Below are 24,573 nucleotides of genomic sequence, written 5' to 3'. Positions count from 1 at the left end.
TTTTTCGGTCTTCCAACTGACCTCTGTCGTGGGGGCTTAATTCTCGCACAATTCTTCCTGAATTCGGGTGATATTTCCCATTGGCTTTTATCACATGCTGGGTACACGGAATCGTCATACGTGATATGGTAATTTCTCGTCGTGTACAACGAGGAGCAATATGAATAATGAGGAACATTATAGTTTATACATGCTGAAAGAACATGAAAACATGGGAACCCTTTTACGTCAAACTCGCGACATGTATAGGAAAGTTCACTGAGCTCAACTGTATCATTATAATCTCCCATAACATAGTACTCATTGCGAAAAATTGCATGACAACGAACATCTCGCGCTTTCGGTATGAGATCCTTTAATTGTTTCTCGGCCCACGATGTCAATGGTCCTACAAATGATGATGCAGATTCTCTTCTCTTATAGAACATTTCTTGAATTTTAAATCTGACCATCTCTATCAATATAGTCATGGGGTATTCTCGTGCTTTTTTGAATAGAGCGTTAAGGCACTCAGATATGTTTGTAGTGACCAAGTTGAATATTTTTCCTAGAAAGTGCGAAGATGCCCACCTTTCGTACCCTATTTCTCTCAACCATGCAGTACCGAGGGATTTGCAAGTTCGATATCGTGCATTAACATTTCGAACTCAGCCTTCCTACAAGTCTTTACAGCTCGGCAATGGTAGGTTTCTAATGACTTGTGTTTAAACATGTCAACCAAGTTTCAGTATATATGGTAGGCGCAGTAGCCATGGATTGCATTTTGGAAGACTTGGGGAACTTCTTTCAGTAGACCTTTATGTCGGTCTGATATGATCACAAGACCAGGAAGATCCCCTAACGTACAGTTGAGGTGGATAAGGAACCAGTTCCAATTGCCGTTGTTCTCTGATTCTCTGATACCAAAAGCGATTGAGAAAATATGATTGTCGCCATACAGTACTGTAGCGACGAACAGAACACCATTGTATTTACCTTTTAGATGCGTGCCGTCAATGGCCAAGACCCTTTGTAGAGATATTTGAAAACTTCTAACGCACTGTCCGAGCGTAACAAAACATCTCTCGAACCTGCTCGTCTGTGGATTGACAAGCACGACAATCACCGTCTTCGGGTTCGCCCTCCTCAACTCATGCAAATACATCGGGAGTTCATTGTAAGAGTTTTCATAAGACCCCATTACGCGATTGATTGCGATTTCCTTAGCGCGTCATGCTTTCTTATAACTAATAAGAATATTATATTTCTCTTGCATGGCAAAGATAATGTCCCTCGGCCTTAATCCTAGGCGTTGCTCAATGTGACTAACAACCAGTTCATTGGCTAACTTACTGCTTGCTTGCCGGTGATCACTCTTCATCCATGACATGCCACATGTATGTATGGACGTGTAAGTCCTCATCTTGAATAACACTGCATCATTCAACCTAGATTCATGAACCCTCCATTCACACTTATCTTCGAAACACGCGACGGTGAATTTCTTGGGTGACGAGTACAGGCCCTATATTGGAAGTTGTTGCGAATTGCAAATTAGCTCAAAACATAATGACACCGGCTCTTGTCCTTAAACGTTTGGCCAACGGCTATATCAATCGGCTCATTTAATGAACATGAATACTGTGACAGGTTTGCATTGGTGAATGCAGCATACTCAAAAGGCACATTAACTTGATCGGTGATGAAGTCTAATGTTCGAGCCTGCTAGGGTAGTGGAATGTCGCTTCCCTGTACATGTCTGGCATTGGATGATGAAGACAAATTTACTCTTGTAAATAAAGGTGATGCTGTATATGCACTTCTGAGGTTAAGGTTACCTGCCCAGCTCACTTGACTAGTCATGAAGTTTGATGTTTGAATTGGCTCGAGTAGTGGAGTGTTGCTTAGAGGAACTTGTGAAGGTGGTGCCATATATTCATATTTCATGCTATGTTGCTCACCCAAACTTCCAATTGTTGGGGCGTCATGTTCAACACCACTGTAAGCCATGGGGTCTTCGTGTATTATCTCATTAACGCGCTGCACTGTCTCAGTGATTAACGGGATGTATTTATCTGAATGCTCCGACTGTGCTGCCAAGAACACTCACATCTTCGTTGTCTTCAATTTCACTTGGAGGGATTGATTGGTTTGAGCAAGGGCGTACTCCTCACAATCCTATATATTTTAGTTAGAAGCTCCTCGTATGTAGTCTCGACGCCGACAACAATACTTTTCGACTTTCCACCCTTGTACGTGTATCGATTGTTTTCACTTAGTAACTCCCCACCATAAGAGCATACGATGATTCTCGAAGTCATTTTCTGAAAACAAACGCAGTGACACATTCGCAGTGAATCATTGCAGAATAGGAGCAAACCATAAGATAGAACTCGTTTAATATTCACATGTATAAGGTGAAATTGACTGAGTAGTAGGAAATTCACCAGTGTACTAGGTGAAATATGACCGACTTATCAGTCAAATTTTCCGAGTTCTCAATCAATCAATTGCAGGGAGTTCATGAAGTTCTCAGTCAATATGGCCAACTTATCGGTGCATTTCAGTGACCACCAAATTGACCGAGAACATAATGAAAATGATCGATAAATGAGTGAAATTGACCGATAACATAATGAAAATGATCGAGTACTGAGTGAAATTGAGTTTTAAGCTGTTGAATTTGACCGAGAACTCGATGAAATTGACTGGGAAATTCACTAAATTCACTAAGAACTTTTGGAAATTGACCGCGAAATTCATGAAAATGACCGATATCTGAGTGATATTGACCGAGAACTTCATAAAATTGACTGGGAAATTCATTAAATTGACCGGGAACTTCGTGAAATTGATCGCGAAACTTCGTGAAATTGACCACGAACTTCTTGAAATTGATCGATAACTGCGTGAAATTGACTGAGAAGTGCGTGAAATTGACCGAGAACTGGATAAAATTGACTGAGAACTTCACGAAAATGACCGAGAACTTGTCGAAATTAACCGAGAACTTCATAAAATTGACTAAGAAATTCATTAAATTGACCGGAACTTCATGAAATTGACCGCAAAACTTCGTGAAATTGACCGCGAACTTCTTGAAATTGACCGATAACTGCATGAAATTGACCGAGAACTTGGTAAAATTGGCCTATAACTTCACGAAATTGACTGAGAACTGGATAAAATTGACTGAGAACTTTATGAATTTGACCAAGAACTTCACGAATATGACCGAGAACTTCATGAAATTGACCAGGAACTTATCGAAATTGAGCGAGAAATTCACGAAATTGACCTAAAACTTCATGAAAATGATTGATACCTTAGTGAAATTGGCCGAGAAGCCGGTGAAATTGACCGATAACTCAATGAAATTGAACGAGAAATTCATTAAATTGACTGAGAACTCGGGCAATTTGACTGAGAAATTTATGAGGTTGCTCGAGTTCCATTGAATTTGAGCAAGTATTTCGCCGATTTCTCGGTTAGCTTCATGAATTAGGTGGAATTGCCCGAGATCTAGGTAAATTCTTCAGATTTTAAACATCCTTACCTCCCACAACCGCCGTATTAGTGAAATCCGTGTTGAAGAAGAAGAAGAAGAGTGCGTTGAAGTGAAACACGATTTACAGAGAAAAGCCTTCAAGATTTCACGTTTATCGATGCATCCAGTTTGAGGGAATGAACATAACCTTGAGTAAGATGGAAGATGGCAGATGTACAATGATAGTATATGGAAATTCAATGGAGATTTTATGAAGAAAAGGAGTGAAAAGAAGGGATATTTTGATACAGATGAGTTTTGACGTTTTTTTGGGTGTAAGTGAGTGAAAGGAATACAAATTATAAACAAGGGGCATTTTCGTTCGGTAAAAAAGCATCTGTACGGTTGGGTAATAGTTTGGGAAAGCAAAGTTTGGGACGCATAGAAAAGACGGTGGGTTAAAAGTGGGGCATACAGTCGGAAAAATCTCTATTGATTATCACATTTTTACTTTTGAGTCAAGTTGAGTTTTGAGACAACTAGACTTCATGGCTTTCAAGTTTTTTTATTTTTTTTTTATTTTTATTTTTTTAAAAATAATGAATGGAAAGATTTTATGGAGAAAGGAAAGAGCAACAAACAAAGCAAAGGGAGGGGTCAACCTCTGCAACAAAGAGGCCGTGATAACCGAGACCAGTAAAATGTGGAATCGTCTTGCGCCATATGTACTGAGATCCCAATACTAGCAAATGGCCTTAGCCAAGTTGAGTAGATTTAGGAAGTGGAAGGAAGAGAAGAGAAGGAAAGAGAAGTGTGAGAGAAGAGAGAGAAGCACTTTGTTGTGAGTTGGGGCCACAAGACCTAACACCTTTTATTATATCACTCGAAACACACATACATACTCCTCAAGAGCCCATAACCCTATGTACATACACACATAGCCAAATAAATACACACTAACACTATATAAGTACATGGTATTTTTTATATTCCCCCTCAAGTTGGAGCATAGATGTTGATCTTGCCTAACTTGCTAGTGATATGAGGAAGAGCATCCCGACTGAGAGACTTGGCAAGGACATCAACCAACTATTCCCCGGAGTGAACAGAGGGAGTTGCAATTTTCTTGTTAGCAACTTTCTCCCGAATGAAGTGACAATCGATCTCAATGTGCTTAGTCCGCTCATGAAACACCGGATTTCTAAAAATGTGAATGGTATCTTGATTTTCGCAGTGCAAAGGAATGGAACTCGAAGGATTATAGCCAAGTTTAGAGGGTTTGAAGCCAAACAAGTTCACATCTCACATTGGTCATCGCCCTATACTCAGCTTTGACAGAAGATCGCGCAACAGCAGACTACTTCTTACTCTTCCAGGTGACAAGATTGCCACCTATAAATGTACAATACTCGGAGGTAGACTGTTGATCGTGTAAACTTTTAGCATAGTCAGCATCGGAGAAATGTGAAGATAATCATGCTACTGAAAAAGCAAACCTTTACCAGGGGCAAACTTGAGATACCGAAGAATATGTTATACTGCTGTCAGATGTGTGGTACGAGGGGTATGCATGAATTGACTAACAACACCCACATCATGAGAAAGATTTGGCTGGGTAATAGTGCGATTAATAAGTTGGCCGACCAACCAAGGATACATCCTTGGATCAAAGATGAGAACACCATCATCAGGATTGAGTTTTAGAGTAGTATTCATACGTGTTGTGGCAGCCTTGCATCTTAGCATCCATGTCTCTGAGACTAGATCAAGGACATATTTCCTTTGAGAGAGCACTACCCTCGACTTCGATCCAGCAACTTGCAATCCCCAGGAAATACTGAAGAGTCCCAATGTCTTTGGACCTCAAATCAAGTCTTAAGGGAAGATTTAACTGCCACCATTCCCTCGGTATCATATCCAGACAATAGAATGTCATCCACATAGACAATCGGTACCATAACCCCTGTGGGTCAATGACAAATGAATAGAGAATGCTCGGCTTGGTTGGGAATAAATCCAAAGTTCAGAAGAGTACAACTGAACTTATCAACCAGGCACGTAGAGACTGTTTGAGGCTATAAATTGATTTCGTTAAGCGACATAGAAGGGGCGAACCGTGAGGACCGTAAGGCATAGAAAAAAATTGGGGCGATGATCCATATAGACCTCGACTAGATCATAATGTAAGAATGCATTTTTCACATCTTGTTGAAATAGGGGGTCGAGACAAATTTACTACCAAAAAGAGAACCACATGAACAAAGTTAACTTTGACCACCAGAGAGAATGTCTCACAATAGTCCACCCCATATATGTGAGTAAAAACCTTTGCGACCAACCGTGCCTTATAACGGTCGACGAAACCATCTCAATGATACTTGGTGGTGTAAACCCATCAACATCCAACATTCTGTTTTCCCTCAGGTAAGGAAATCATCTCCCATGTATTGTTTTTCTCCAGTGCCTGCATTTCTTCCACCACCCCTTAGTCCAATCAGGTCTAATCATAGCTTCCTTTAAATTGTGCGGGGTAACAGAGGAGGATATGGAAGCTGTAAAAGATTGAAAGAAAGGTAAAAGATGATGATAGAAAACAAAATTACTAATGGGATGCTTTGTGCATGAGCGGGAAGGTTTAGGTAAGGCAATGGGAAGGTCATCATGAGATTGAGAGTGAGAGCTTATACTCGAACCACCAGCAAAAGTAGATGAAATGGTAGGGGGTGATCAGTAGAAGAGACTGAGATAGACAGAGGAGCATCATCATGAAGACATAAGACTGCATATCCTCTTATCTCCTTTCTTCAGCTTGGAAATGTTGGAACAACATGGACTCATGCTTTCTCATACTGATCCCTTCTTCAATAATTCATTTCCTAGCCACTGTAATTCCTCATGCTCTTTCAGACTCATTTGATAGCACTAAATTTGTCAAACTAGAACTAGCAATGAGATCAACATGTCAGATGTCATATTATTTTCCTTTCTCATAGGGGGCTAAAGTAATTCCTATGATTTTGCCTTATGGATGTGAAGGGAATTTTTTGTTTTTGTTTTTTTTTTTTTTTTGGTTTTTGGTTTTCATTTTCTTTGGAATGGCACGCGCAGGTATATGTCTGGATTCCAAATAAAATTGTTGACATGTTATTGGTAGAATGTTGCATGCTGGCATGTTTACCACATCATATAACAACTTCACTCTATTGATTTGCCAATGAGAACAATGCACCGTTATGTTACCCTACTTACCTTAACTTCCCTTTGGAGCCATCTGACTTACGGCCTAAGGTTTTTATGGTTTTTTTTGGCAGTTCGCTCACCGTGTACCCAATATTAGAGTATTTTCCCACTAACAAATTTTTTCAAATGTCGCGAACAGGGTACCAATCTTTCCATTTTCCATATAGGAACTCTGTGAATGTGAGTCCTGTCCCAAATCTCAAATTGTTTGTCTCTGCCCAAATCTCAAATTATCGGAGAAGAGGTTCATGGAGAAAAAAGCGTTATGATGACAATCTGGATAATGGCTTTATCTTATGTATGAACCATGTGTAAACGAGGAAAATTATTAATGCCACAATACGTTTCAAACAAGAAACTTTGAGGGAGGGTCAGTGGTAGACAGTGTTTCAACGCTGAGGTCATGAGTTCGAATACCCATGTGGTGTATGTGGGTGTTAGTGTGTGTGTAAAATGAAAAGAAACTTTGAGGGAACATATGCAATTTGATGATTGACAGTTTCCAGATTAGGTCGGGCAGTGAGTTGTCCTAACTTAAGAGTCGTTAATTTCTTGGTAGAAAATTGTTTTGCTAAATGTCTATTTGTTTAGATTTAGTTGTTAGTAAATAATCTAAAGTTATTAATCTGGTGGGCTTTGTAGGAAGAAAGAAATGCAAGATGTTTCATTAATGAAAGCAAGTTGGTGGAGGGGACTTCCCAAGGGGCTAGGTTGCTTGTTGTTGAATGGGCCTCTAGTGTTCCTAAGCTTAAGGGTTGTAATCTTGAGTTTCTTGGGATGTAATCGGGTTGCCATCTTGGCACCTCTGTGTTGTTGTTGCTGTTTTTCTTTTGTTTAATAAAATTTTCACTCTCTCATTAGGTATTCAGCTGAAGATTGGCGAATCTCTCTCTCTCTCTCTCTCTCTCTCTCTCTTGAGGGGGGCTACACTCCTACGAATGTTTGACGTCATTTAAAATTGTGGTGACTCATCATCCTCACATGTGGCACTGATGAACAGCTATCCAGATCATCCAAATTGTGTTTCCACAGTGGATGGAGCATATCTCTAAATCACACTGATCAAGCAATTGTAACCATCTAATTAATGGTTATAAATTTCACATTTAAAGATAAAATAGTGGGTGGTCCAAAAATTTGAAGGGAAAATCAGATGGGTAATACTTACCTGTGCAAATTTTCAGTTATGTTTCATCCATGGTTCAGCAATTTGGATGGTCTGGATTGTAATACAACTATCCCATGTATAAATTTGCAGGGTCTTTACCATTTTTAAATGGTGCTAAAACTAAAATTGGAGTGGTCCTTGTTTTAGAGAAATGACAGGAGTACTTCTACTTTGACATGACCCGAATGAGAACATGTACTCTATGCAACCACAAGAGAGACCTTGGAAGATTTTCAAAGAGAAATGGATATACCTTTTACATTTTTTCAAATAATTACACCTTAAGATTCGAACAGATAAGTTAGTTTTAGATTAGCTTTCCAGTTAATTTGTTAGAAAAATAACAATATTTTTAAGGAAAATGCTTGCGTGCCTTGCGTTGGTACCCACTGAGGTCACTTTCCCTAACATAGAGGAATGAATTAAAGTGCATGAAAGCCACGCTGTCCATCAGGTATGTCACCCTTGTTTAGCCTTCCTTGTAAATTAGGCTGATCCAACACTCAGGTAGGCCACCCCATAAATTTATATATGGAAGTCTCTAAATTGAGGTAGCATGGCGCGCCTAAGTTTTGAAACATTGTGATTTTCAGATATAATTCTTTCATATGGCCCACCTAAGTTTCAGAACATTGTGATTTTCAGATATATTTCTTTCATATGGCCCACCTAAGTTTCGGAACATTGTGATTTTAAGATATAATTCTTTCATACCAATATGCAAGCTGAATGGATTGGATGGCATGTAAAAACCATGTTGGGCCCTAGAAAAAAAAACTAATGGTGGGCATTCCATCCCAACATTTTCCTAGGGTGTGGCTTACCTGAATTGTGGATGGTTATGATTTTTTGGTTTCAAGGTGAACAAAGGTAGCACACCTGATGGATGGGGTGGATCTCATGAAAATTCCACCCACGTGGCTCTTGGTGGAATTTTACAATAGAGAAAAGATGTTAGTCTTACCTACACAATTAGAGACAAATCTCCTCATAAAACTTGGCCTAAAAACCTTTGCAATTTCGATTTGTTTTTCAGCGATCGAGCATTGACTATGGCCCGAGCTTTATTCTGGTCGACTTCGATCCCTCTTTGGTGTATGGGGAATATAAAAAAATTACCAGTCGAGACTCTGAAAGCACATTTCAAGGGGTTCATTTTCAATTTGTGGACTCTCATCTGCTCAAAGGACTTACGCAAGTGGGCATATGCTCATCCGCATCGGTCGATTTAACTACCACATCATCCACATAAATTTGCATGAAATGACCGATCATGTCATGAAAGATGGCATTCATGGCTCTTTGGTATGTAGGTCTCACGTTTTTAAGTCCAAAGGGCATCACAACCTAGCAGTAAGTTCTCAATGGCCTGGGGCGCTTGAATGCTGTTTTGGGCACATTGTCCAATGCAATGTAGATTTGATTGTACCTCCATATAGGGCACAATTCCATGTCCGACAGTCCGGTTGATAACTTGATCAACCACCGTCATGGGATATTAATTCTTAAGTGTAGCGAAATTTAAATTTCTGAAATTGATGTAGACCCTCAGCTTACCATTCTTTTTCATTACTGGGATCACATTCGACATCCCTTCGGTATACTTAATCAGCCGAATAAACCCAGCTTTCAGAAGTCGTTCTATTTCTTCTTTGATTTTGAGGGTGAATTCGGCTGTCATCCGCTGAGGCGGCTATTTGTACGACCAATAACCTTCTTTAGTAGGTAATTGTGCTTAACTAGGGACCGCTCGAGCCCTGACATTTCATGATAATCTCACGTGAAACAATCGATGAATTCAGTAAGTAATTCCACCAATCGTGGATCCTTACTCTTGTTCCAGTGGTAGACTCTCAGGAGTTTCAACACCTGGTCAAGGGTTCGAGTATCCATAGGTGGTGAAATCCCAGTATGGCGTGAGTGTGTGGGGGTGTGTGTGTGTGTAAAAAATAAAAATTCCTCCAATCGCTCTCTCAGGCAGCTTTAACAATTCGCTGATGTATGTTGGTTTTGGGTCAAGATCTGTTCCCAAATTAACCTCAACCAGTGGATCCTACATTTAGGTTGAGAATCTTCCATCCTTTATGATGCTTTTTCAAATCTGACGCCGTCTTCCTCAGCCACTTCCTCCATCTCAGCCAGATTCACAAAACAACCATCGTCCATTTCTCTCAGGCTTTCTTCAAGCCTTCTTATTCTGGCTGTGAGGTCGACCCGATTTACTTTCTTCTTTGACATTTTGATCATGAGATCTCTTCAATGGTGCAGTGCAGAACTGGCCAACATGGGACAATGTCCCTCAGTCGAGTGTCATTAGCTCGGGTAATCTCCGAGATGGCCTGCACAATACTGAGTTCTTTTTTATTGTAATTCCAGTAGGGCGGGTAAATTTATTTCTCCCGGTGAATCTAATAGGCCCCACTTCCTTGCCATAGTAGTAAGCCTCATTGGCATTTAAGGTGACCATGAAGGGTTTCTTGTTGGTCAGGACTAGCTCGACTTTGTTCTAGTTCCAAAAGATTACAAACTGGTGTAGAGAGGATGAGATGCATGTAAATGAATGGATCCAATCTCTCCCTAATAGTGCATTGTAGCTTGACGAAGTGTCCACAAAAAAAAAAAAGAAGTGCCAAGACTGTTTTGGTGCCTATAGTCAGGTCGACCGACAAGACACCATGTGTGTTTGTGACATGGCAAGCAAAATTGCTAACAATCACTTCTGACGGAATCGAATCAGCCATGGTTTTTCTTAGCTCGGCTATCATTCTCCATGGAAACAAGTTCACTGTAGCCCTGTTATCAACCGGGATCTTTGTAATAGGGCATTTGTCTAGATGAGCTGATATGTACAACAGCTTGAGATGTTGTGTCATGTCATGTCATGGGTGGGCTTGTCTATAATCACCCTTTCGGATACATTCCTGGACACTACAGTAATCGTGTTGACATGTGGTGCTTTGTCACCGTTAGACTCATTTCTCACTCTTTCTTCAAACGGGAAATAGGTGTGTTGTATGATCACCAGAGGAGTATATTCTTCGACGTCATCAACCATCCTGTTTGGCTGAGTATGTCTGGCTTGAAAGATGGACAGTAATGTAAAAACCATATTATAGTGAAATGTCACGAGTGGCAACATCCTGAGCACAATTTCATGACTCGAATGTTGCCCCCCCCCCCCCCCCCCAACAAAAAAAGTGTTTTAGAATCCCTTTTCTCGATTTGACTATAATATTCTTTAGCTACAAGCTCGGCCGACATATCGACATGCGAAGTAATTTTCGATGCATCAGTGGTCGATGGCAATTCTTTGGCTAACCATTCATCCATTAGGAAGCATTCCTCATTGAGGCAATCTGACAAATTACCGCAGTTCTCTTCCTCTTTGAGGTTCATTGACCGATCCATGTCGTCAAGAGCATATAAATCTTCCGGTACCACAGCAAGTAACACCTCTTCGACCGTGTTTATTGCCAATTGTTCATCAGGAACATGGATCATCCATAAAGGCTAGGGCACCTCTGTTTTTGGTTAAGGAAGTATCGTCTCTTCTTCTCTCCTCGTGGCAGCCCGTTGTCTCTGCCATTGACGCTTCTGAGTCCTCGTCAATGCCTCCGGTAACTCATCTTCATACCCCTTCACATGCAGTAGAGAACTTGACCATCCTTGTTAAAGGTGGACTCCATTGTGAAGGCAATTGAAGGCTAGCTGCGGTAGCTGATGATGGTCGGGGCCATTATTTAGCTGGATAGTTGCATAACGGCGCTGCCATCCTCGCTTAGGAGAATCTTCCGACTGAGATACAGTCTCTTGAGCGCATCGGTTGTAGAGTTAGGGGGCTTGACGGGCTCTTCTGACAGTATTCGATCAATCATTTCTAGGATGGGGGGCCCATTGACATTTCTGTATATCGATCGGGCATTCCTTGTTGACCACCTGGACTGAGAGCGATCTTCTGTGGCTGTTGATTCCTCAAATTGGCAGTGACCATGTTTACTTTAATATCAGACGGGAACGGGTCAGTATCAATCAACATTGCCGCCTCGCCTTTTTTCGACAATTTCAATAGTCCACGGTCGATGTGGTCCTAAATGACGTTCCTGAACATGATACACTTGTTAGTTGAGTGAGATCGAGTTCCACGCTACTTATTGTACTCGGTCTTCTATAGTTTATCGGGTAAAAGTATCTTATGATTCATAGGAATTTTAATGAATTTTTCGGCCAATAAAATATCAAATATTTCATCGGCTCGGGTGATATTAAAGGTGTAGACCTTTTGAGCCTTTTATGTGGTTGAAGCGGTCAATTCCGCTTTGACCAATGCTGAACATACTAATGGCTTCTTCACCACTACTTCAGCAATTACAATTTCGTAATCGGGGTCGTTATAATAAGTCTCTAATGACGAGTTCTTTTGCCTGACTCCTTGCAAGAGTTCTTCGTAACGAGAAACCTTTTTAATCATGTCATACAAATTAGCAAACTCCATACTTATGAATTTCTTATGAAGCTTATATTCAAGCCCATCTTGCGCGAGTTGCACAAATTCGGCCTCGGTCATGACAACTTTACAATAGCTCTTCGCTTGCTTGAACCACATAATATAATTCTTGCATGATTCCTCAGGCAATTGTTCGAATTGCGTGAGATCAGCCATAGCAATTTCTCTGTTCTTGGAGAAAAACTGAGTGTGGAATTTCTCTTCCATCGCCTGCGAAGTATATATTGAGTCTGGCAGCAAATTTGAGTACCACGTGAAGGCCTCTATAGTCAACGAGTGATCAAATAACCATAACTTTTAATAATCGTTATTGGCCAATTCCCCACACAACATTGTGAATCGGCCAACATGCTCAATGGTCAACTGGCTAGGCTCACCCGAGAACAAAGAAAAATCCAGTCGATAATTTCTCGACAATGGATGTTGCCGATCTATCCATTCGGGGTAGGGCTTATGATACACGGGGATAGTGTTGCGGTTGAGCACTTGGCTAGCAACTTCTTGGACAATTTGTACTATCTGGTTACAATCCATCCGCTGAGGCTCTAAAGTTGGCGGGTGATCTGGACCAAACCAATTGAGATTATCTTGAAATATAAGGAATTGTTGTGGATTGAATCCTCCCAGTAGTCCTTGATTCCTATTTTCAGGTATGAAATTTCTATCCTCTAGCTTCGGTTGACTAACTTTCATAGGAGGTGGTGCATTTCTTACCTCCAGGGCAGGAACCAGAGGTAGGTTACGTTGCAGAGGCGGCATAGGTGGCAACGAAGCCACATTGCCAATCAAACTTCCCTTGGCATTGTGTTGTGTCACCGATGGTGTTCGTTCAGTCATCATAGCTATCAATCGTTGCATGCCCTCGGTTTGGCTAACCATGTACCGATTGATATTCTTAGCATAAATGTGGAATTGTTCCCTTTGGGCTCTTCTGTATTCTTGCACAAGCTGAATGCTCATCTGAACATCCTAGAGCACAACAACTACCTCGTTCGGAAGCACAGTTTGGGACGTGGATGACCCCTTGTATCTTCAGTAGTTGTTGTCGGATTATTATTCAGATTCAATGCCTCAGCCTCAGGGGCTTCAGGAACTGGCACGTCCTCAACTGGAGGTGGTGTGGTTGGTGTAGAGGGATCGACCCCGGCAATACGGGCGCTCCTTTTATGGATTATTGGTAATATCACACCAGTAATTTAGAGACGGTGTCCCACCGAGCTTGTCAGAAAATTGTTCGTTATTGTTTTCTAAACTGGGTGTGCGGGCGTGCCAGAATTGAGATTGTGGCTCCAATTCGAACCAAACAACAATGATCCCAAGTGCCAAGATAGGCAGACACGTAGTGTATGACCAAGATCTTAAGAGATCGGTCCCCTATTCAGCTACTCGCTCAATGTGTAAGTTGGATCAGGCAATAGTCAGAGCGTGGGGTTTGTCATCTGATAATAGGTTACACATTTGCCTTCCATACGAAAGGACTTTTCAGATAAAATGAAATGGGAAAGAAATCCTTACAATCGGTTGCAAAAAACAGCTGAAGAATGCTTTTATGATAGATGAACTAAATCCAACGTGCGAGCGTAGATTTGAATTACAGCTAAAGATTATCAGTTACTTGATTATGGCTACGAATTACATTATGGAATGTAAATCAACAAGCTTGGAAAGTAAAGATTATATTAATGAATGTAATTCGCTTAACAAAGAAAGTAAATGATTACACTGTAGAATATAAATCAATAAAATAATTCAAAGGATAGATTCGGTTTGTTTGTGTTGGTGTGAGATCATTTCTTTGTTCAATTCTTCTCATATTTATAGTTATGATCCAGCTATTCTGGATTCTTTCTGCAATTTGACGGTTGTTATAACCATTTCCATAACTATCTTATGGTTGCTTCCCACGTCTTGCTTGCTTCTCCTTTTGCCCCGTCCTACAACTGTTCAGGCATGATCGCTATTTCATCAGTTACTTAAGTGGTACACGGCATTAACTTACGTGTCCTGGCTCCACTCATCGAGAAATCTTGTCCGTACAACATATCTATGTAACTTAACATGCGTATCCGTACATAGTACCACTCTCTAGTTGGCCATGGGTACGGCGGTAGTGAGTATGAACAAGAACCTCACTTTCCGAAACCAAACCTGCAACGATCGGCAGCAGATCTACACCGTTCATTCACACCAAACCCCAACAAACTTGGGTTTATCCGTACATATGCAATTTGATGATTGACAGTTTCCAGATTAGGTCGGGCAGTGAGTTGTCCTAACTTAAGAGTCGTTAATTTCTTGGTAGAAAATTGTTTTGCTAAATGTCTGTTTGTTTAGATTTAGTTTTGAGTAAATAATCTAAAGTTATTAATCTGGTGGGCTTTGTAGGAAGAAAGAAATGCGAGATGTTTCATGAATGAAAGCAAGTTGGTGGAGGGGACTTCCCAAAGGGCTAGGTTGCTTCTTGTTGAATGGGCCTCTAGTGTTCCTAAGCTTAAGGGTTGTAATCTTGAGTTTCTTGGGATGTAATCGGGTTGCCATCTTGGCATCTCTGTGTTGTTGTTGCTGTTTTTCTTTTGTTTAATAAAATTCAGACTCTCTCATTAGGTATTCAGCTGAAGATTGACGAATCTTTCTTTTTTCTTCTTCTTCTTCTTCTTTTTTTTTTTTTTTTTTTTTTTCTTTTTGAGGGGGTGCTAGACTCCTACGTATGTTTGACGTCATTTAAAATTGTGATGACTTATCATCCTCACATGTGGCACTGATGAACAGCTATCCAGATCATCCAAATTGTGTTTCCACAGTGGATGGAGCATATCTCTAAATCACACTGATCAAGCAATTGTAACCATCTAATTAATGGTTATAAAGTTCACAAATAAAGATAAAATGGTGAGTGGTCCAAAAATCTGAAGGGAAAATCAGATGGGTAATACTTACCTGTGCAAATTTTCAGTTATGTTTCATCCATGGTTCAGTGATTTGGATGGTCTGTATTGTAATACAACTATCCCATGTATAAATTTGCAGGGTCTTTACCATTTTTAAATGGTGCAAAAACTAAAATTGGAGTGGTCCTTGTTTTAGAGAAATGACAATACTACTTTGACATGACCCGAATGAGAACATGTACTCTATGCAACCACAAAAGAGACCTTGGGAAGATTTTCAAAGAGAAATGGATATACCTTTTACATTTTTTCAAATAATTACACCTTAAGATTCGAACAGATAAGTTAGTTTTAGATTAGCTTTCCAGTTAATTTGTTAGAAAAATAACAATATTTTTAAGGAAAATGCTTGCGTGCCTTGCGTTGGTACCCACTGAGGTCACTTTCCCTAACATAGAGGAATGAATTAAAGTGCATGAAAGCCACGCTGTCCATCAGGTATATCACCCTTGTTTAGCCTCGATCGGAAATTAGGCTGATCCAACACTCAGGTAGGCCACCCCATAAATTTATATCTGAAAGTCTCTAAATTGAGGTAGTATGGCCCACCAAGTTTCGAAACATTGTGATTTTCAGATATAATTCTTTCATATGGCCCACCTAAGTTTCAGAACATGGTGATTTTCAGATATAATTCTTTCATATGGCCCACCTAAAGTTCGCAAAATTGTGATTTTAAGATATAATTTTTTCATACCAATACGCAAGCCGAATTGATTGGATGGCATGTAAAAACCATGTTGGGCCTTAGAAAAAAAAAAACTAATGGTGGGCGTTCTGTCCCAACGTTTTCTTAGGGTGTGACTAATCTGAATCGTGGATGGTTATGATTTTTTGGTGTCAAGGTGAACAAAGGCGGCGCACCTAATGGATGGGGTGGATCTCATGAAAATTCCACCCATGTGGCTCTTGGTGGAATTTTACAATAGAGAAAAGTTGTTAGTCTTACTTACACAATTACAGATAAATCTCCTCATAAAATTAACTTGGCCTAAAAACCTTTGCAATTTTGATTTGTTTTTCAGCGGCCGAGCATTGACTATGGCACGAGCTTTATTCTGGTTGACTTTGATCTCTCTTTGGTGTACGAGGAATCCAAAAAAATTACTAGCTAAGACCCCGAAAGCACATTTCAAGGGGTTTATTTTCAATTTGTGGACCCTCATCTGCTCAAAGGACTTGCGCAGGTGGGTCATATGCTCATCCGCATCGATCGATTTAACTACCACATCATCCACATAAATTTTCATGAAATGACTGATCATGTCATGAAAGATGGCATTCATGGCTCTTTGGTATGTAGCTCCCGCGTTTTTAAGTCCAAAGGGCATCACAACCTAGCAGTAAGTACTCAATGGCCTGGGGCACTTGAATGCTGTTTTGGGCACATCGTCCAATGCAATGTAGATCAGATTGTACCCTGAATGCCTATCCATAAAGGACACAATTCCATGTTCGGCAGTCTGGTTGATAACTTGATCAACCACCATGATGGGATATTAATCCTTAGGTGTAGCGAAGTTTAAATTTCTGAAATTGATCTAGACCCTCAACTTACTATTCATTTTCATTACCGGGACCACATTCGAGATCCATTCGGTATACTTAATCGGCCAAATAAACCTGGCTTTCAAAAGTCATTCTATTTCTTTTTTGATTTTGAGGGTGACTTCGGCTGTCATCGGCTGGGGTGGCTATTTGTACGGCCAATAACCTTCTTTAGTAGGTAATCTGTGCTCAACTAGGGACCGATCGGGCCCTGACATTTCATGATAACATGTGAAACAATAGGTGAATTTAGTAAGTAAATCCACCAATCGCGGATCCTTACTTTTGCTCTGGTGGTAGACTCTCAGGAGTTTCAACACCCGGTCAAGGGTTCGAGTATCCATAGGTGGTGAAATCCCACTACGACGTGAGTGTGTGGGGGTGTGTGTGTGCGCATAAAAAATAAAAATAAAAAATAAAAATTCCACCAATCGCTCTCTCAGGCAGCTTTAACAATTCGTTGATGTATGTTGGTTTTGGGTCAAGATCTGTTCCCAAATTAACCTCAACCAGTGGATCCTGCATTTAGGTCGAGAATCTTCCATCCTTTCTGATGCTTTTTCAAATCTAACGCCGTCTTCCTTAGCCATTTCCTCCATCTCAGCCAGATTCACAAAACAACCATCGTCCATTTCTCTCAGGCTTTCTTCAAGCCTTCTTATTCTAGTCGTGAGGTTGGCCTGATTTACTTTCTTCTTTGACATTCTGGTGCAATGCAGGACTGGCCAACATGGGACAATGTCCCTCGGCCAAGTGTCATTAGCTCGGGTAATCTTCGGGATGGCCTGCACAATACTATCTGGGTTCTTTTTTATTGTAATTCCAGTAGGTGGCTATATTTATTTCTCCCAGTGAATCTACTAGGCCCCACTTCCTTGCCATAGTAGTAAGCCTCATTGGCATTTAAGGTGGCCATGAAGGGCTTATTGTCGGTTAGAACTAGCTCGACTTTGTTCTAGTTCCAAAAGATTACAAACTGGAGTAGAGAGGATGAGATCCATGCAAATGAATGGATCCAATCTCTCCCTAATAGTGCATTGTAGCTTGACGAAGTGTCCACAAAAAAAAAAAAAAAAAATAGTGCCAAGACTGTTTTGGTGCCTATAGTCAAGTCGACCGGCAAGACACCATGTGTGTTTGTGACATGGCGAGCAAAATTACTAAAAATCACTTCTGACGGAATCAAATTGGGCATGGTTTTTCTTAGCTTGGCTATCATTCTCCATGGAAACAAGTTCGCTGCAGCCCCGTTATCAACCAGGATCTTAGTAACAGGGCATCTGTCCAGATGAGCCGATATGTACAACAACTTGAGGTGTTGTGTCATGTCATGGGTGGGCTTGTTGATAATCACCCTTTTGGATATATTCTTGGCCGCTACGGTAACCGTGTTGACATGTGGTGCTTCGTCACCATTAGACTCATTTCTCACTCTTTTTTTAAATAGGAAATAGGTGTGTTGTATGATCACCAGAGGAGTATATTCTTTGACGTCATCGACCATTCTGTTTGTCTGAGTAGGTCTGGCTTGAAAGATGGACAGTAATGTAAAAATGATATCATAATGAAATGTCATGGGTGGCAACGCCCCAAGTGTTTTAAAATCTCTTTTCTCGATTTGACTATAATATTCTTCAGCCGCAAGCTCGGCCGACATATCGACATGCGAAGTAATTTTCAATGCATCAGCGGTCGATGGCAATTCTTTGACTAACTATTCATCCATTAGGAAGTATTCCTCATTAAGGTAATCTGACAAATTACCGCATTTATCCTCCTCTTTGAGGTTCATCGACCAATCTGTGTCGTCAAGAGCATATAAATCTTCTTGTACCGCAGCAAGTAACACCTCTTCGACCGTGTTTACTATCAATTGTTCATTAAGAACATGGATTGTAAGGCCCGTATTCTAGTCCGTACTGTTCCGTCAATTCCCGTGATCATTCCCATCGAATTCCGACAGCCTGCGACCTATAATCAACATTTGCGCACGACTGTAATGCCCTGAAAATCGGGGGTCGAGTAAAAGTCCAACTCCCAAGTTCCAATGCATCACTTATGCAACATATTTAATGATGATTAAATGTTGTTTGTATTAGTGCATAAAACATGAATAAGATTAAGCCAAATCAGCAAAACATAATTCAGGGACAGTTGTAATACGTAAGCGGAAGACTGAAACGAATATATATTAGATTACAAATCAGTATAAGTCCTCAAAGTATGTGTGCATTGCCAGGTCAATAATTATATGTATTGTTTCAAAATGTAAAATATCAAAATTGTATCATTCCACTACAAGTATAACCCTGAAGCCCCCGCCGATCAGAGCGGTCTATGTAAACCCGCCTGAATAGTGCATATATGAGAATGTCTCCTCATCATCCTTAAAGTCCGGTTTCACCTCGTAGGCTGTGCCATCGTCTGAACCTACAACAGGGTCTGGTTGGTGTTCAAGACACCGTCCTGTAACGTGGGAGTGAGTGATCAACTCAGTGGAACAATAAAGCAAAGGTTAACATGTTATCAATTCAGTCAAGCAGTAATGATAAATCAATACAATCGAACATCTCTAGATACTCTGATTAATGAAGGATGGTATGAATAAATGATGTATGCCCTCACCTGCACTCCCTCAGCGATCTTCATCTAACGGTCGTGCATGTCAATCACTTCCTCGTGCTCTCTACACATCGCCAAACGACACATGCAATGTGGTGCATGAATGTGATTACTAAGTTCTTATTAGTCATTTTCATACAGCAAGATTGGGAAGCTAAGGTACCTCTCTTATATCAATTCCTAAACAATAATCCATTCTAGGGTCGTCAATCCTAGCAATTCTCATACGATGTTGTGGTTCTAGGTCGCCACAAAGGGCTCATCACCTTATTAGTGCAGGCCTAGTGTACTCTTTGTTGCTACGTAAGGGCTCGTCACCTCTACGCGGTCTCAGAGTACGCTCGAGGTCACTACAAAGGGCTCGTCACCTTATCAGTGTAGGCCGACAGCTCGAATACAGTGTCCCATACCACCATATTCGGCTCACGAGTCTGGGTTGCTCACTGGTCATTACGGGGAGGCTCATCACCCCAACGTAGGCCGACAGCTCGACCATGGTGTCCCATACCACTATGCCCGACTCATGAGTCTTAGCGGATCGAGGTACCAAGGTTTTAGAGGATTTTCACTGGTGAATTTGGTACCCTAGATTCAAGCAGTAGCGTCCATACATGGTGAACATACATCGGGTCAATCGGGTTACTTGACGAGCTCTACTAGTACGAGCGCACGTTGAATTGACCGACATGAAGTGCGTATGCACTCCATGTGGCCTAACCACTGCCGACAACCAAGGGACGACTCGAGTTCATCGAACATGCCCTATGTGGCGAGACAACCTCAGTCACCTATTCAGTGCCTGTTACCGATTGCCTGGACTATTCCGTAGTCCCAGACACATTCAATTATAGCAGATAATTATACAAGCTAATCAAAACAGTAATTGATCAACAATTCCAATCATACAAGCATGTGAGCATTTGATGGATTTCAACTAAAACATGAATTCACACATACGCAGTTCTTAAGTGAAACAGACAAAGAATGTAAGTTACATGGAGGAAATCATACACATCGTTAAGATAGTTGAGAATCTCTTCTCAACGCCTATATAACGTATAATTTATTACGCACTTGTTCATTCAGACATTTCTACAAACACTTAGACTACATATTCCAACATACATGACGTATGTTGGTGATAGCCGTATTAGGGCAAATCCTTTCATCAAGGAGTTGTTACACATGCAACTAGCATAATCACACGACAATTAATCATGGTAAATGTAGTTTCAAATTCCATACGTATATGGTCTTTTCTAGAAATACATGGAATACACTAAACTCCACATAATTCATACATATCTGAAACGCGAAACAAACATCGCATTTGGCATGTGAAATAACACCCACATCAGTAATAAACCATTAACCGACATTGAAAGCCTTGAAAACCATAACCTATACGTTTATAGTCCGCACCTTTCGCCGGTAGACTCGTAACAAACTCAGCTTTAAAGTCAAGTCTTTGTCTACGGCAGGTTGGCAACCTATAACATAAATTAGGTTAGTTATTTCATAACTTACACTATCTGAAACCCTAAAACAGATTAGGGTTAATTTTTCTTACCCAAGTACGTTGTCGGAATCGCCTGATTTGTAATACAGAGGGGGTGGCTAAATGCGTAGAGTAACGGGATCGAATCCCAGGAAGAACTTCCAACTCACTCTCTCACTTCCTGTCTTTTCCTTTCTCTTTTCTCTTCTCTCTTCTAGGGTTTTTTCAAATTCGTATGAGGTGAGAGAGAGAGAGGGTTTAAGGTCCTTATATAGGCCCAGGTTTGATGGAAATGGCCCCAAGGCCAAGGTATACTTAGGTTATATCTAAATACGGACTGTTCCGGTCCAACGGAGCACTTCTGGTGGCCCATTTTCCACGTGCGGTAGGACTTAAGCTCCCTGACCATGGATCTAGGTCAGGCTGAGTTTTCGTTACGATCGAATTTACAGATCGACCGTGGCAGACCAGTTTCAGTTTAACGGTCATGGTCACTCGATTAGGGTCACAAGTACACCGACATGTGTGGGACATTTCTCCTGATCCGAGGGTGCATTTGGGTTAGATTCTGACGGTCTGAATCCTTATATTTGGCCCGCAAGCGACACGACTCAGATTGCTTAAATTCAGATTTTATTTCTAAATATTTTCACATTTCTCACACTCTTCGCTCCAGGCTCAAGTTGTGCATTTCTAGACACAGTTAGGACTTGATTTCCGAAGGGGTTGTCAAGTCCAGTAATGCGGTCATATCCGTATAGTTTCAGGGTAATCGGACTTTCGACGTGTGGTCCAGTTCGATACGAAGTTTCAAAATGCTCCCGAGAGCAACTGGGTTTAAGGACGGATTCTAGATTTCAGGGTAGCGTAGAGTCAATGATTCTGCACGTTTTGGGTCTTGCAGATCATATTTAAAGTGATTAGTGCTAATTTCACAAGCACTCTAGTTCAGCACTTGCTAACTTTAACCTAATTTCTAAAGGTTTTTGGTCCTAGGTGATTTCTGCCTGAGGTGGTACTCGGGTCTTTGTACAGATTTTTCTGAGACGTTACAATGACCTTAAGTCATATCCCATAGATTTGAGTCAGCTTAATCTAAGACTTGTACCATTGCGACCGCACCGTCACTGCGGTTCCAACACCGCTTCTTGCATACCGATCTAATACCCTGGCCAGGAGATGTGGGCTCGCGTTCAGTTCGAGAAAAACAACGCGCGTTGCAAAACCCAATAAAATCTCTATGATATGTCACCTCAATCAATCAATCAATCCCATCAACGGTCAAGTACACCATCACCTCACACTCATTCCCAAGCAACCCCATAAGTCAAAAAGTTCTTACATACCCCATACCTTTCTTACATAACCTACCCCTAAAATCAATAATCTCTTACACACCCATCACTCACCACATCCATCACTCCATCACCCATCCCTCTCTCTCTCTCTCCTTACAACCCTCTCTCTCTCATTTCTTAAGCTCCATTCTAAGTAACCCAAAACACTACACGTCCATGCTTCCCAAGCTCTCGTGGAGGAGCTTTAATGTGGCCCACTTCTCACCCTCTCATATCCCATCTCAACCATCCAAGCTGTAAGACCCGTGTCCTAGTCCGTACCGTTCCGTTGCCTTCCGCGGTCCTTCCGGTCAAATTTCGGCAACCTTCGCACCATATCCGATGTTTGCGCGCAATCTTAAGCCAGGTCCCGCACACCGATGTCGGCTCGATCCGAAACCTATGTCTTGGTGACCGCGTCGTCGCCGTGGTTCCAACACCGTGACTTGCGCACCGAACCGATACCCAGGCAAAAAGATGCCGATCTGCGTTTATTCCGAAGAAACACCGCGCGTTGCAGATTTCGAGGGAATCTCTACACAAAGTCCCATCAATCAACCATTAATGCAACCATACCTCAAGTACTTCAACCCATTCCCTCCTTTTTCAAAAGTCTACCCTCTTTCCACCTCACCACTCTTCTTTTTCCCATTTTCAACTACAACCATACCTCTTTTCAAAAATTTCAACCCAACCCATCACCCATCCATATCACCTCTCTCTCTCTCATTTCTCAAATCTCCAAGCAACCCCAAGCCTCACACGTCCAAGCTCCCCTCTCCCTTCCAAGTGTAGTCCACCTTCTCATCTTCCATCTCAACCATCTAAACCCCATCAACCTCCATCAAAGTTGAAGCTAAGGAGCATTTGAGGCCAAGGGAGCAAGGAGGAGGCTTAAAGGTGGGTGATCCACCGTTAAATCTTGATCTTTGGGGCCCACTTGTTGTGGGACCCATTTTGATGTATGTGTTGTATCAATGGAGGGCCCATAGTGGCGGGGTCCCTCCTCTCTATCTCACCGTATATTTTTTTTTCTCTCTCTTTCGTTGTGATGGTGTGGATCCCACCAATATATATGTGTTATATCTACCCTGTCCATCTACATCAGACGGTGTGGCCCACTCTAATACAGGTAATGATCCACACCATCCACTGTTTGGATGGGCCCAATGCATCTTTATATATATATATATATATATATATATATATATATATATATATATATATGTAATATTTTATAATATATATATATATAATATAATGTGATATGTATTTATATATATATATATATATATATATATATATATATAATATAAGATATATATTATATGTATACATATTGGTGGGCCATGTCCATGTGGGACCCACCACAATGATGTGATTATGCAAGTCGTCCAGCGTCCGTTGGCAACGTAAAGTGTTAACTGGCATGGCTGTGTGTTTAAAAAAAAAAAAAAAGAAAAAAAAGAAAAAAGAGAGAAAGAAGTGGTGGACCTCTCATGCAGGCCCCACATTGATGTACATGCATAATCCAAGCCGTCCATTTCGTTCCCCTGGTCATTTTAGGCGTTGATCTGAAAAATGAAACCGATCCCTTTTCTTGGTGAGCCATACTATAGGAAACGGTAGTGTTTACCGTTGAAAACCACTGGATCTTTTTATTCGCCAGAAACAGGTCGTATATTGGACTCTGTTTGACTGTATCGAGCAGGGGAATGCAATGGACGGAGCAGATTTCCTTAACATGGACCCCACCTGTGGAAAACCACAGAAAAACCCGATTAAAAAAAAAAACAGGAGCAGAAGCAGCGCCTGTCAGAAACGCAGGCAGAAAACGCAGGCAGCGCCTGCGGCTGTGCTGCCGCTGACGGACGGACGGGCGGGCTGGGGTCACGGCCCCAGCTGTGGGCCCCACTTTGATGCGTTTCGACAATCTACACCGTGCATTTGATGGGTCCCCATGGACTAGCCATCCACCCCAAAAATCAGCCATAAACGGAACTCAGGCGGGCCATACCATCTAAAATCATGTGAAGATATACCTAAACATATAAAAACACTTGGTGGGGCCCACCTGAAATTTGGATGAAGCTGAAACTTGGTCTGAACGGTCAGCCAAGTGGGACGCACCCAATGAGTGGGCTGGATCTATGGACCACATCGCGGTGGGCCCCTGGCTGTGACCTTATGGTCAGTTGGATGTAAAATAAACAGCACAGCGGGCCCATTTGGACGAAAAATA

General features: G+C 41.3%; 1 protein-coding gene across 3 annotated transcripts in view; it reads left to right on the top strand.

The window, feature by feature from the left end:
* LOC131252294 (uncharacterized) overlaps positions 1–14,995 on the top strand; it is a 45,039-nt gene extending 30,044 nt beyond the window's left edge. For 2 of the 3 annotated variants that reach the window (XM_058253065.1, XM_058253067.1), the window contains exon 4: positions 14,764–14,995. The gene's annotated coding sequence lies outside the window, so the exon portion shown is untranslated. Of the gene's footprint in view, positions 1–7,348; positions 7,579–14,763 lie in introns of those variants that run through there. The other variant, XM_058253066.1, reaches the window with a different exon arrangement.
* Positions 14,996–24,573: the final 9,578 nt, after the last annotated feature.

This window comes from Magnolia sinica, chromosome 1, assembly GCF_029962835.1.
Source record: "Magnolia sinica isolate HGM2019 chromosome 1, MsV1, whole genome shotgun sequence".
Lineage (NCBI taxonomy): Eukaryota > Viridiplantae > Streptophyta > Magnoliopsida > Magnoliales > Magnoliaceae > Magnolia > Magnolia sinica.
Note: the sequence above shows the minus strand (reverse complement) of the source record. Positions and strands in the feature narration are given on the sequence as shown.